Consider the following 14335-nt stretch of genomic DNA (forward strand, 5'->3'; position numbering starts at 1 on the left):
CTCTGTTCCAAACAAGTGGTCGTAATATTCAAAATTGTTAAAAAACAGCAGGATTGTCAAAGATTTGTCAGAAGGAGAAACAGTGAGAGTCTCAGGACTCTTTTCTCACTTTCTCTATACACATCTAAGCTTTCCATCTCCAGACCAGGACTGATCTAGAGTTAACGTTTCTAATGCTCCCAACTGCACACGAGTTTAGCGGGTGTCCCCTGAAACACGGTGGCAGCAGGTCAATCTGCTCATATATAGTTGCACAAGCATACTTACACATATGGAGGAGTGGGGGAGATTTTAGAGACGTTTTTTTTTCCAGTTTAGCTCTCAGGAGGGTCTCCCTCGGGGGACCACATTCTTGACAGGCATAGGGAAGGACAGATAAGAAATCATGATAGAAAGAGAGCCCATATTCCCATCACCACCCACACCCTAATTTGCAATGAGAATACCCCAAGGACACCCTGAGACAGGGCAGGGCACACAGTGGATAGCTGTCTCCTTTACCTTGTCAGTGGTGCTGGGACCCTTGAGTAAGATAGTGAATGTTGGGAAACTGAGTCTGTCAGACCCAGAGGCCAGAGCACAGCCAGGAGATGTGGAGGCAGGAAGCCAACACTGTCTTCTGCAAGGCAAGACGGTTGCAGCTGAGTGATCTGGCTTTTCCTCATTCAGATCCACCTGGAAAGACACGGCTTTGGAAGAAGATGGAAACGTCACTACCTCTACTGTGCTTGGCAGTGCTCCATTTGCACATACACAACCTACAGGGCTTCACAGCCGACGTGTTCAGCTAACAGACATGTGCCGCATAATGTTTCCCTTCAAGTTCTTAAAATACTTCAACAAATGCAGAAAAAAAAAAAAAGAAGAGTCACAAAGTTTTGAGTAACTAAGGACACAGGTGGACAGAGAGAGCACAGTAAGCTGAACACGTGAGGTCTGCCCTGACTGGCTGTCATCTGTCTTAGTGACACTGTCTTAGAGTTGACTTCAGTGATGGGACCAATTGGAGTCCTGGCCTTTAACTGCTCTTCCCTTCTAGAACCTTCTGATTGGAGTTACTAAAAGCTGTGCCTTGAGGATCAGAGGATGGGGTTCTCACCTGTTGGCCCAATTGACTTCTGGGTATTTAAGCCTCCATGGTGCTATGAAATAAAGGGCTTTTTTTTTTCCAGTGATTAGACGTCTGTGTGCGTCTTTGTGTGTTTCAACCTCCAGCCCCTTGCCCGAAGCTCGTGAACTGTATCGTCGCGCATAAAGCAGAGAGGGGCACAGTGCACTGCAACTGAGAGTGCAAGCTGCTATGGAGCCGCCTAATGTATTTACAAAATGTACCTGGTAGTCATGGGTGTCCTGACAAACAGATAGGGTTAACCAACGACCCCCAAAGAGGACGAAACAACAGCCCGAGACAATTCAACCCTGGATTTATGGCATCTTGATGCTCCATAATTACAAAGTTCCCATTAGCTAAACAAGCTTGCAGAATCGTTCATACAGGCATGACATTTTGGGGGAAGACTTCAGCTCATGGTGCTCACACATGAACACAGGAATGTTTGTACGACAAACTTCTATGACTCGTATCACATAGCGCTGTGTGGAACAGCAAAGTTTTAAGGCTTATTACGATTAGACACGTGGGCTAACCTATATCTGAATTTTGTGTTATTGTTGTTAGATACTTCTTGCGCTATTCTTTCAGAATTGAGAGCACATTCTATAGTTTTTTTCACAAAGTACTCCCAGATGCAGCAGTCCTCAATTCATTTTTTAAAAGGGTATGCTGTGTTTTATTATATGTTATTTAAATATTGAATGCTAGTCAAACTGCAACCCTGGTTTTGATAGGACAAATTTGATAGGAGAAAATTCTAAGGCGCTAGTTCATTCAAAACTGCATTTCAAATAAAAATTTACCTCATTATCTTTAAATTTTATGGAGCATTAAGTATGTATAATAAAGTTTTACCTTGTTATCCTTAAAGTTTATGAAGCATTAAGTATGTTTCATAGTTTCAATTATATACTAATATCGTTTATAGTATTTAATCTTTAGAGCCTTATATTATGGAAAGTATGAAAAATAATTTGAATTTACATACATTCTTTTAGTTTAGATAGTTTAGTAGGGTGACCCCTAACAGACTTGAATTACACAGGGAATTTACTTCCCTTTGAAAATAATTAGATTTATTAACTATATTTCTAATGAGTTTCATTATTACATCTCAAACATGCAAATGATGCATTTTGGCCTGTGATCTTAACCTCCTTACCTCATGTACCACTCCCAGTGATCCTCTTTCCAATCTACAGCATCCAATTGTCAGGTTCTTCTATTCTTTTTCTTTATTTTAATTAATTAACAAATAAATAAATTCAATCAGTTTTGGGTACAACCACAGATTTTATTTAGGGCTGCATACTGGGGTATAGGTGAGGGATTCAACTGTGGGATAGATGTCATGGGTTTATCCCAGGAAGAGTATAGGGTGTTGATCATCAGTCCTTACGGTGTCAACACCTACACTACAGTTGACTACACTTTGAAGGTGTAGGACTGCAGGCTGGGAGGGCTGAGGTGCCACCGGGCAGGACAGCATATGCTTGGCCTCCGTGTGGTTCAGGGTTCAGTCTTCAGCACTATTGTAATGAAGCATTAGTTGTATTCCTTGTAATTCAAAGAACTACAGGTGACTAAGGAATACTGAGAGTGGGAGAAATAGTCTTCTCCAGGGAAGAGCACACCAATTAGTTTTCCAATACCAAATAGTTAGCCATGAAAATGTACCTGCAAGTAATATTATACAGACTAACCAGGTTGCATTTATGTATTAGGAATATATATATATATATATATACGAATATATATGTATAGATAGATATACACATATAGAACATAAAAACATATATGCATATATCTATATCTATAAATATAATTATATTTATATAAAATATATAATTAAAATCAAAGAGGTCTTGCTTTTGAAAGAGATCTTGAAGCAGTCATGTGATTACTTGGAGGGGGGAGAGGAAAAGGGAAAGTGATATCATTATTGCAATCTCAAAAATTAAAAGAAATAATTAAAAATTGAATTGTGGAGCAATGTCTACTTTCAAATGTTGCATTTTAAAATTGGTTCGATGCCCAAGTCTGATCTCTATGGTACCAAACACAGGGTCAACATCACAGATTTCCAGACACACTGCATCTCATAGTTTGAGCCCTATGAGTTACAAATGGTATATCTCTGGTGATGTTTACCAAGAAAAATAAGTCTACGCATCGACCCTAAAGGACTAGGAGTTCTCGGGGTTATTTGTGGTCTCATTTGCTGTTGTCACTGTGGGAATTTGTGCTTGTCTACCTGGTGGTCATCTTTATACTCGGTCTTGAGTTTAGCATGGTCCTACTGGGTTGCTGTCCCCTGTACCCAGCCTACTGAAGCCGTGAGCTAATACACAGTAGTCTGGACAGCCTTGAGAGACCACTGCTGTGTGGAGAGAGGGAGAGTACTGTGGCTATGACTCAACTTACCAAGATGTTTTATTTGTGCCTACTGAACAGAATGACATCTTTAAACTCCCGCGGGTAAACCGAGTACTGTAAAGGGAGATGATGAGAAGAATGAGACCGGATCTGACCAGATCTGAGAAGCTCGAGGAAAAACAGAAAATCTACATATTGGGAATGAGTGGAAACATCACTCATCAACACTGAAGGGAGGCGGGGAAGATATTCAAGTGCATCGAGAGTCTTCTTGGTGGGAGTCCACTTTTGATGCATTTTGCTCCCAGGGGTTCCTAGCCATGTCTTCATTCTCAGTACGAACCCAAACTTCCTAGAGAAGGGGTTTCTTCACTTCAGTTTAGAATGAAGATGAGCTAACCAGCTAACTAGATGTGGGTGGTAGCTACGGATGCTTCAACTGTAACAAGATTTCACATGTGAATTTTACTATGCTCCGGGAAGCTCTCCAGAAGCTTTCGATCACAGAAGTCTGGATGCACAGATCAGCTCTGTGAAGGAACTGCCTTCATCTTTACCTTAAGGAGCTGCATTTCCTGTGCATGTACTCATGGGTCGGATTGTCTTCCCCAGGGCCCATATGATGACTAATCCTTGTCGGGAGATAAGGTCTTCCTAGATGTTATTAAGCTAGGATGAGCTCAAGGCAGCTACATCAAAGTTGGTCTCAGAGGCTAGCAGGCAGAGAGCAGGCAGGGATCCTATGATGAGCCACAGGAAGATAAACCACTTGCTTTATCTACAAGCCTAGGAGAAGCACACAGAGTCCCACCTTCCCTCACAGCCTCAGAAAAGCCTGTGAGCCTGTGCCTGACCTCAGGCTTCAGCCCTCGAGGTTGGGATAGGAAATACATGTCTGTTGACGCTGTCATCCCGTGGGTAGTGCTGGGTAAAAGCTGTCCTAGAATACAAAAGCAGAAGCCTGCAGCTAGTACTGAGCCTTTTGAGCCCTCTGTTTTGATTTTTTTGAGACAGTCTGATGGACCCCAGGCTCGTCTCCAGACTTTATGTAGTCCTCTTGTCCCCCCCCCCCCCAACCATCACCACAGTGTTGAAATGAGAGGGATCCACAACCACACCTAGACTTAGTAGTGTCAGGTGCTCCTGATGGCATACGAACCCATTTCTTCTGATTTCTTTTGGGATGGAAAGAGAGTTACTGACACCCCACTGTGGATAGATCCAGAGTTACTCCTGATTATTCAGCTACTGAAAATGTTGTGCAATCAAGGTTAATGCCACTGACATTTGGAAAGCAGTCTCATCTTCATGTGCCTAGGTTATTCTACATAACCACAAAACCGGGATGTTGGTTGGTAAGCATTAGCTTAGGACTTACCCGAGATAAATGAGTCTAATTCAGGTCATGGAATTATGATTTAAATGAGGCCATATGCTGTTTCTCTTTAGTCATCCTAGCTCAGAGCATTTGGGGGGGTTACATTTACCATTTGCCTCATTGAATGTACAGCATGTTTTATGATGTCTTCTGAGGGATTTGCCTTCTGACCTCTGTAATGAAGTGCATTGGCTTGGCTTCCAGCAATATCTTTAAGTAGGACATTAAGGAAAGCATGCATTGGAATCAGGGGTCAATGCCGGGCCTCTTGACTTCCACTTAAATTAGAAAGAACAGCTCTGAAATTCATCTCCTATACTGTGACATTTTCTTTTAAGATATTCACTACACTTTTCAAAATTACAGTTACCAACACAAACCCAACATATTTCTTCCAGAGTACGCTAGACATTTAGAATTACACACTGGATACTTCATTCCCTTATTTCATGTTTTGAAGTAAAGCAGTTCATTTGTTAAAATGCCCAGGAGATTTGTTCTCCTAACAGCCAGAGAAAACAGGCTAGCTTGGGCGGTGCTATCTGTGATGGACTTATGGTGCTTAAATGAACTTGGATTCTGCAGAATGAGATAGAGTGGCATCCATAAGGTACAGCTGGGACTCTTGTTCTGAGCTTCTCTGTTAAAATATACCTCATGTTTGTAATGATTGACACATGTTCCTTTTGATCTATTTCATCTAAGAGCTCAGGGTGCCTACAGCTGGCAAGTTTTGTCCTGACAAAGACCCAGTTAACATGCCAACAAAGTCCAACCATGCACAAGGTTCTCTATTAGCTTGCGATACAACTGGGAAGGACAGAGATGATAGACTTCTCTCTCATTCCGGTACAGTCATCACAAAGGTACTTTTTTTTTTTTTGGTTTTTTTGAGACAGGGTTTCTCTGTGGCTTTGGAGCCTGTCCTGGAATTTCCACTTATGTTTATTAAAGATTAAAGACTAGTAGCAACAAATAACATTCAGTTCCTCTATGGAAATACAGAGGAAGGGGTACAGTCTTTGTAGAAGCTTGGGATTTTCCTTGTAGATGACACTTTGGTCTTGCTTCCTTACCATAGACACTGGACTATTGTGGTAATACAGAGTGTTAATCTAAACTGTAGATCCATCCATTGATACCAGGTGGAAAACCAAGAGCAGCAGAGCCCAGACTGACTGATCAGTGTGTGTATTCAGGACTGAAGGAAATCAAAGAAGATGGAGAAATAGTTGTAAAAAGCAACAACCCAAGAGCCACAGGATTCATGGAGCCTTGGCAACACCATGAATATAAAGTTTGAGGATGATGTTAAATCATGAGGGCCATGATTGTTGGAAAAAGGGGCCTCAAAGGAAATTGTGGACAGGGTCTCACACTCAAAAAAACTTCTCAATTGATGGCAAGGCAATGAAAATGATTGTGAACTATTAGTTATATGAGCTCGTGATATTTTATGATGTCCTCATTATTGACTTCCGTAACAATAAACCATTATCTGAAAAGTTATCAACAAAAGATCACGCCCTAAACTTTATGCAGATGTTGAGCAAATGACCGCAAAGAAAGACTCATAAAGAATAAGAAATCATTATTATCAAGTCAGAGAGCGTTCTAAGGGAACGGTACCTCAAGCTGATCATAAAACTGCTTGAGAGCAAAGGGTGGGAGAAACTGTTGGATGGGGAAGCAGAGCCAGTGCGAGGGTTGGAGTCCTTGTGTGACTTGAGCTTCTTAGCAGAGCCTAGTAAGAGGACTCTTGAGATTTTAATTGACTTTTGCTGAGAGAAGAGGAGGCAAGAGAAGGGTGGGTCAAGAAACTGAGCAGAGCGACATCCATGGTTGGGTATGATAGCAAAGAGACTGTTGGTGTCGTTTTCTTAGGGTAACCAATGTTGCTCTCAGTTATTTGTTCATTAAATATTTATTTGAGACACGGTCTCATGTATTCCCAGGCTGGCTTCCATTTACCAGGTAGTCAAGGTGACCTTGAACTCCTGATCCTCCAGTCTCTACCTCTTGAGTGCTGGGGTTTTGGTCTTTTTTACTATTAACCATGCCTACTTTCATGGAGTGCTGGAGATGGAAGAGAGAGCTTCATGCCAAGGAAGCAAGGACTCTACCCAACAAGCCACACCTCAGCCACATCTGCCCTTATTAAGACTCTACCCATCAAGACACACCCCTAGCCGTGCCCTGCAATTAAGATTCTATCTGCCCCAGTCACATCCTGCAGTTATTAAGACTCTAATCACCAAACTTGCCCCCAACCATGTTCTGCAGTGATTAAGACCCAGTTAAAGTCTTCATTCTTAAGAAGATCTGCAGTTTGGAATAGCTGCTTCCAACAGGAAGACTGGGAAGCTGAAGCCTGTGTATGCAATGCAATCTCAGTATCATTTCAGCCACCAAGGAGCCACTGTGAAGGACGGACATGTGCCATGTTCCATGAAGGCCTTAAAACAAAGAGTAAATATGGAGTAAATAACTTTCCAACACACTTAGCCTTGCTTTTTGTCCAAGGGGTAACTAAACATTAACTGGAGAAAGAAACTGATGGTATTCTAAAGTGAGGCAGTGCTGGGCTCTAATAGTCAGAGCCAGAAGACACGGGGCTTCAGCTTCCTGGACACAGTGCTACAAAAAAGGGTAGACACACACATGCACGCACACTAGCAGCCTCCGTGCAAACACACTCACCTGCAAGGGAAGCCCCAGTTCCAGGACAAGCTGAAACCAAGCACCAGCCATCCCCACAGGACCAGCACTGGTCTCAGGTACGGGTTCTCACTTGGAATGATGGTGCACACCTAAAGAAGTCAAACACATCGCATATCCTAGAATGCTCCCTCTTCTGATAAAATTCAGAGACGTACACGGAGATTAAATGATGTGGCATCAGCAATGGTGGAAAATTGGTGACAATAAAATCCCAAGCATCAATTAATTCACTATATTCATTTCTAACAAACGATATTGATATGAAAACAAACACTTATTTTGGGGAAAGTGTATTACAGAGTCAGATGTACATACAACACAAGCCCTAAACTACCCGGGTGAAGGACTGAGATTTCCGGGCCCTGCCCTCATGGGATGCCAATTTCTGTCAATCCCAGTTCTCTGGCACTGTTAGGGACACTTTGAGAGGCTAAACTTCATTTCAGGGTGGAAGAAAAATGTCCCAAATGCCCCTGTAAAGTGGGGATGGATAAGACTTTTATGTGACCATATGAAGCATTTTGCTCTAGCTGTAGTTTCAGACTCTGATAGATTTTCATCAATGACCCCCAAATAATTTCAGTGGGACTGTTCCTGGACAGACAGGAACTTCCTCCTGGTATTTCTTTAATTTTCCCTATAACACCCTATGATCCAATTTATCTTAAGTGCTGATCACTTCATTAGATCTTTGAGACAGACAGAGAAAAAAAATCAATGCAATAAAAATGGATGGGACCATGAGAGTCGGCCAAAGATCACAGTGTCAGCTCACGAGTAGAGCTCTTTCATCCTAGAGTGTGCAGGGTTCATCTGTACCAGGTTTAGTGAAGAGGAAGGCAAGGCAGCAGCACAGGGCGTGACAAAGAAGTCCTCCTCAGAGAGAAACTTGCCTAAGGGAGCACATTTGGACATGTCAAACAAATGCTCTTGCTATTATTTAACAAAACTTTTTAGTTTGTGGGTAAACGCGGTTAGTGAAGGTCAATGCACAGATACCGCATCCTCTTTTCCAGACTCACAGGAAGTGCCTGCAGCCCTGCTGGCTTCCTCCCCATCAACACCTAGAAAGCTGGAAACATCCTCGGGGCAGAAACTCCATTCTTAGGCTTCAGGCTTTGATTGATCACCCAGAAGAACTCATGTGTCCTCCACATTTCTACAGCGTGTGATCTCAGAGGTCATCTTTGTTTAGAAACAAACATAGATGTCTTCATGAGTATTTATTTCATCCTATCAAGGGAACAAAATAAAACATATGAGCAATACCTAGACTCTAAGCAAAAGTGCCCCACTGGCAAGAAAAACACACCCAACCTTACCAGTAATGAGAGAGGAGGACTCAGACCCTAGTGAAATATTGACACATTCTTTATCAAAAACTATAATTATAACCAATCTCTAAGCAAACATTATGAAGGAACATCTCTGATGCACTGTCCACGAATATAAATCAATACAAATGTCGAGAGCAGCGTGATAACTTGGGGCTGGGCAGAAGGCTCGGCACGAAAGGGCATGAGCCACTCCTGCATCGCACCTGACCTCAGCTCTCATTGCTCACAGCTGCCTGTGGCTCCTGATTCTTGTCATGAGACCCCTCCTCTGGCTTCCACAGGCAGCTACAGTTGGAAACAAAGCAGAAGGACCGCAACTCAACAGCGTTTTCTTCGTGGCCCTCCTTCTGACCCCATGGGTCCGTGAGTGTTGCTCTCTTAATGTATTATTCTTTTTCAAATCTGCCTACATCTTCCCTACACCATTGGTGCCAAGGTGTGTTTAGGATGAGGGGTGAAGACTGTGCCCAGAGGACCAGACGATCAGCTTTACCTGAGGGTAACTCACCATCCTTGCCTTCTGCTGCATCCCCTTTGACCTCCCAGGAAAGACTCTCCGTAACTGATTGTTGGATTCTTACCACCTGTGCCACATTCCTCTCCAAAGTCCAGCACTGTCAGCCTTCCTCTGTCAGAGGGACATGAGGGTCTTTGAAAAGTATGATTAGCAGAATTAGAATGAAGCAAACGGTCTAGATATGAAGTAAAACAGGGCACACATGTGCATAAACCCATCGATTCATATATGTTTCCTATCCACACGTGAAAACATGAACCAGAGTTCTGTGGACATGCAGCTTATAATGCAGTTCTTACAGAAACCACTAGATAGATCAACATGGATGAACTGTAGAACTTGATTGAACAGAATATCCAAGATAGAGAAATGCGTATAACCTCACTTACACTTTGAAAACAAAATTTTTGAGCAAGGTGTCATGGTGCCTGCTTTTAACCCCAGTATGCAGGGAGGTAGAATCAGGAATAGCTCTTGAGTTTGAGGCCAGCCCAAGCTACATAATGAGTATCAGGCTAGCCAGAGAGCTAGCTACATAGTGAGACCCTGTCTCAAAAAAACAATAGAAATAACGAAAGAAAATGAAAAATTTGAAAGATGTAAATATGAATAATAGGCATGGCTGTTATAAGCATAAATATAAGGGAAATGATCAACCCCCAGGTCACTGGACAGATGATCCCAATTTTATATTCTTAGAAAAATGTCTGAAGCAAATGTGAGAAAATATCCTCATTCAAATCAAGCGATAAACACATACCTGAGTATTGCACATCCTTTGTGCTCCCCAGTGTGGGAATAAAACTTTATTGAAAAACAAGACTGATGACATTATCAACAAATATAATGGACAGTGGCCCATGGGGCTGGCAAGGTCAGCAACATTTTCTTATACTTCAAGAGCCCCTGCTCTACTTTCTCTGACTTTGAACTATATCTTCTGGTGGAGGAGAGCATTATGGATCTAACTATTGCCTGAGAACAATGCCACGCAAACCAGGGCAGCAGATGGAAGCCAGCAGAAGCAGACAAGCATCAGAGGAGCCAACATTCTCATCTGAGCTCTAAGAGACACATGATACATGCTGAGATTATAATTCTGGCATCCCAGTGATGGGGAAGTCCCCCACTGACCTCTGGAAAATCACCAGGGCTTGAGAAGCATAGGGGCAAACCCCTTACGGGCATGAAACTGGGATACGTTTGCCACCAGGACCAGAGTTTGAGGAGAGAATGACAAACTTACGGAAGTCTTAAAAGAGTTGCCAGAGACACTCGGAGGGCAGCTATGCACACAAAGCAGAGCTGGAAGCACAGGAGCCTCCCATTTCAAGAGGAAAACCACAATTGCTTGCTGTATTAAGATGAGCACTGAACATGGCATGGTAGAGGGAACATGAATGGTTACCACTTTCTATAATTTAGGAAACAAGAAAGAAGATGGACCTGCTCACAGAACACAGGTCTTTGATATATATAATTTCCAAACCATAGCATAACTCTCAAATCCAACTGCTGAACACATTCAAACTCTTACATGTTTGCTTGAGGAAATACATGCGTATGTGTTCATAAAAATTTTAGACCAATGTAAATAATCTCTACAAGGAATCTTACATAAATATCCTCTCATGTAATGAAAATCTCAGCAAAGCAAAGCAGCATAGCTAAGACAAGAGAAGCCCACAACAAGAATGTGAACATAGGCGAAGGGAGATAACTCAGCCTTGAAGTGTGCTTGCTGCCAAGCCTGTGACCTGAGATCAACCCCTGGGGCCCACATGGTAAAAGGAGAGAGAAGACCATTACCATGGACATTTATGATGCAACTTAGATTAATTGTGAGGAAAATGAATATGGTTCTGAGATAAATATTACATATCATGAAATATTAAATATCTAACAATTCATATGTAAAATATAAGTATAGTGACACAAAATTAGTGAGAACTAAATGTGGAATTGTGGGCAACTCTGGAGACCATGGTATATAATACACACACACACACACACACACACACACATATATACAGAGAGATGATATAGATATAGATGATAGAGATAGAGATAGATGATATAGATACATATAATATACAAAGCCGTGATAGGTACCTTGGTGCCACGTGTGAGCTGTTTTAACTAAGTTCTTCATTGGTACCGCCTGTGTCATTTGGATACTGAGATGCTCACTGCAAGTATTTCCTCTCTCTTCCTGGCTTATTCACAGATGACGTCATCCACCCTCTCACAGCGAAATGTGGATGAGGGACACCTGTGAGGTTGCTGTCACATAAGCACCAACCCAACTCCTAAACACAGTGTTCTCCTGAGCTGGCCATCTCCCAAGAGCCTCACTCCTAGGCAGCGCCACACTGGGGCTGAGATTCCACATACAGCACAAACTCTTGGTCCACAGCCACACTTCCAAGGATGCTCTGATGATGGAGAAGAGGCTCCGGATCACAGAATCACCTCTTGAAAGGTGTTTCAATTCATCTCTGTAATAAACAGTCCTGTATCACTATGTGTCACTCAATATTTCAGATGCTTTCTGGTCTAGCTTCCTAGAGCCACTGAAGAAAATGGCTACATGTGGGGTGGCATAAAATAACATAAATTTAGGAGATAATGGCAAAGCACGAAACATAGGAACCTGACCACAATTATACTACAGACTCTCTCGGACACACCTGTTTTCTTTCACACAACCCTAGGTTCCATGGAAGAGTGAGCATCCAGGGAAAGGCTTGGGTGGGAACCTTACAGATTATTAGTAAAATAAATGTCACTATCCACCTCCAGCCTCGAGGCAGACATATGGTCCTGGGTCAACACTCCTTGCCCTCACCAAACTTCAGAAGGGACCTTGTTCCCTAAATATGTGATGTCATTACCTGGTCACTGACTGATGTTTCTGATCACTGTACCAAAAAGTGGGTGACTGTTACCTCCACAGCTCCTCCAATTCACGCAAGCCTCTCCTCCCCTGACCTCAAGTGGACCCCAAAGTCTTTAAAGGACCAGGAGACTGTTTCCCCCCACACCCTTCATGTCCTGTTCTTCTCCTGTGAGGTTCCAACATTGAACAGACAACAGCAACTGCATACATGAAGAAAATTATAACCAGCTGATTATTCAGGCGAAGGAAAAGATGCTGGCTTGGAGAAGTCTTGAGATCTTGAGAAATCTTAAGTATATAACTCAGGTTGGTCCTTGGCACAGAGAAAGCTTAGCCTACACTGCAATTTAAGCAAGATTGAAATCACAGCAAAAGCCCTGGGAAGGGAGAGAATCTGATTTCCAGATATACTACATTATTAGGTACAAATGTCTCATTTTTTAAACAGATTTTTTTTTTTTAATCTCAAAGCAACAAAGAAACAAGGAAGCATAACCCAGCTAGTGGAAACAGTGAATCCATGGAAACTGCTTTGAGAGACTTTGGAAGACCTACTGGACAAGCAGCTAAACTGCTCTTTAGCTTGGTAGTGAAACTGGCACGAGCTGGTTTAGCATGAGAGGAGCTCTTAGTTTTATCTCAAGTTTTAAAAATGCCCCCTAAACAAAAAGGAATAAAAACAAAAATGCTTTCCTAAAAAGGCTTAAAATATTAAAAGGCTGTGTTCGTGAAGAGGTGGGAAATTCTGGAGCTGTAAAGTGTGGCTGAGATTAAGTCCATTAAAAGGCATACTGTGGGATTATGGGAGACCCAGGAAGAGAGTGGAAACACTTGCTAACCTTCCCCTAGCTTGATGGATACCAACACAAGCATCAGGGTGGATGAATATGTGATAAACACAGAGACACATCAATGCACTCTAAAATCAATGTCTTTCCTAATCGGAGCTGAGTTTTGCGCAGTGTGATAGACTCGAATCTCATTTCATTATTCGACTTAGAGGAGGGACTCTTACAAGATCAAGGGAGAAGAGGAGAAGGAACATTGGTCAGACTGACTTCCATCACCTGACTTCAGCACCCTGGTTACTGACCTCTCGTCAGGAGCTCCTTTCTCTAAGTCCTACGTCTAAACCTAATGTGGAGGCCTGCTCCCCGACAACCGGGCTTTTTACCATCTGAAGGTGGAGGTCAAGCTGTCGAGAAAGGAGAACCTGGTCGTCGGACTCAGCTGGAAAGTGTACAAACCACAACAATGACTGTCCTGGCAGGAGATCCCCGAGGATGCAATAAAGGACAATAAAGATCTAATTGTCTGTTCAGAGGTTTCTGTAAAGAAGGCCATTCTTTCTGCATAATTATCAAAAAGAAATAGTCAGAAAACGTTAATACCTGATTGAAATGAAGGTACCTTATGAAGAAATATATATGTAATATAATGCATACTTAGCTTGTATACTTATGCAAGACACAGGTTGTTATCTAAAGCATTTAGATAATTAAGACTAGCAAAGGTGGTCTTCAGAAGTAATGCTATATGCTGCCATCCTGGACAGATACAATGTATCCACGACAGACACAACGTGTCCTGGGCAGATACATTGTGCCCTGAACAGATACAATGTATCCCAGACAGATACAATGTGCCCTAAACAGATACAATGTATCCCAGACAGATACATTGTGCCCTGAACAGATACAATGTATCCCGGACAGATACAATGTACTCTAAACAGGTACAATGTTTATGAGACAGATTCCATCAGATCACACTGTCCACCTATAGAGCTCTTTTTTTTTTTTTTTTTTTTTTTTTTTTTTTTTTTTTGGTTTTTCGAGACAGGGTTTCTCTGCAGCTTTTTTAGAGCCTGGCCTGGAACTAGCTCTTGTAGACCAGGCTGGCCTCGAACTCAGAGATCCGCCTGCCTCTGCCTCCCGAGTGCTGGGATTAAAGGCGTGCGCCACCACCGCCTGGCTATAGAGCTCTTTCATTC

This window comes from Arvicola amphibius, chromosome 3, assembly GCF_903992535.2.
Source record: "Arvicola amphibius chromosome 3, mArvAmp1.2, whole genome shotgun sequence".
NCBI classification, from domain to species: Eukaryota; Metazoa; Chordata; class Mammalia; order Rodentia; family Cricetidae; genus Arvicola; species Arvicola amphibius.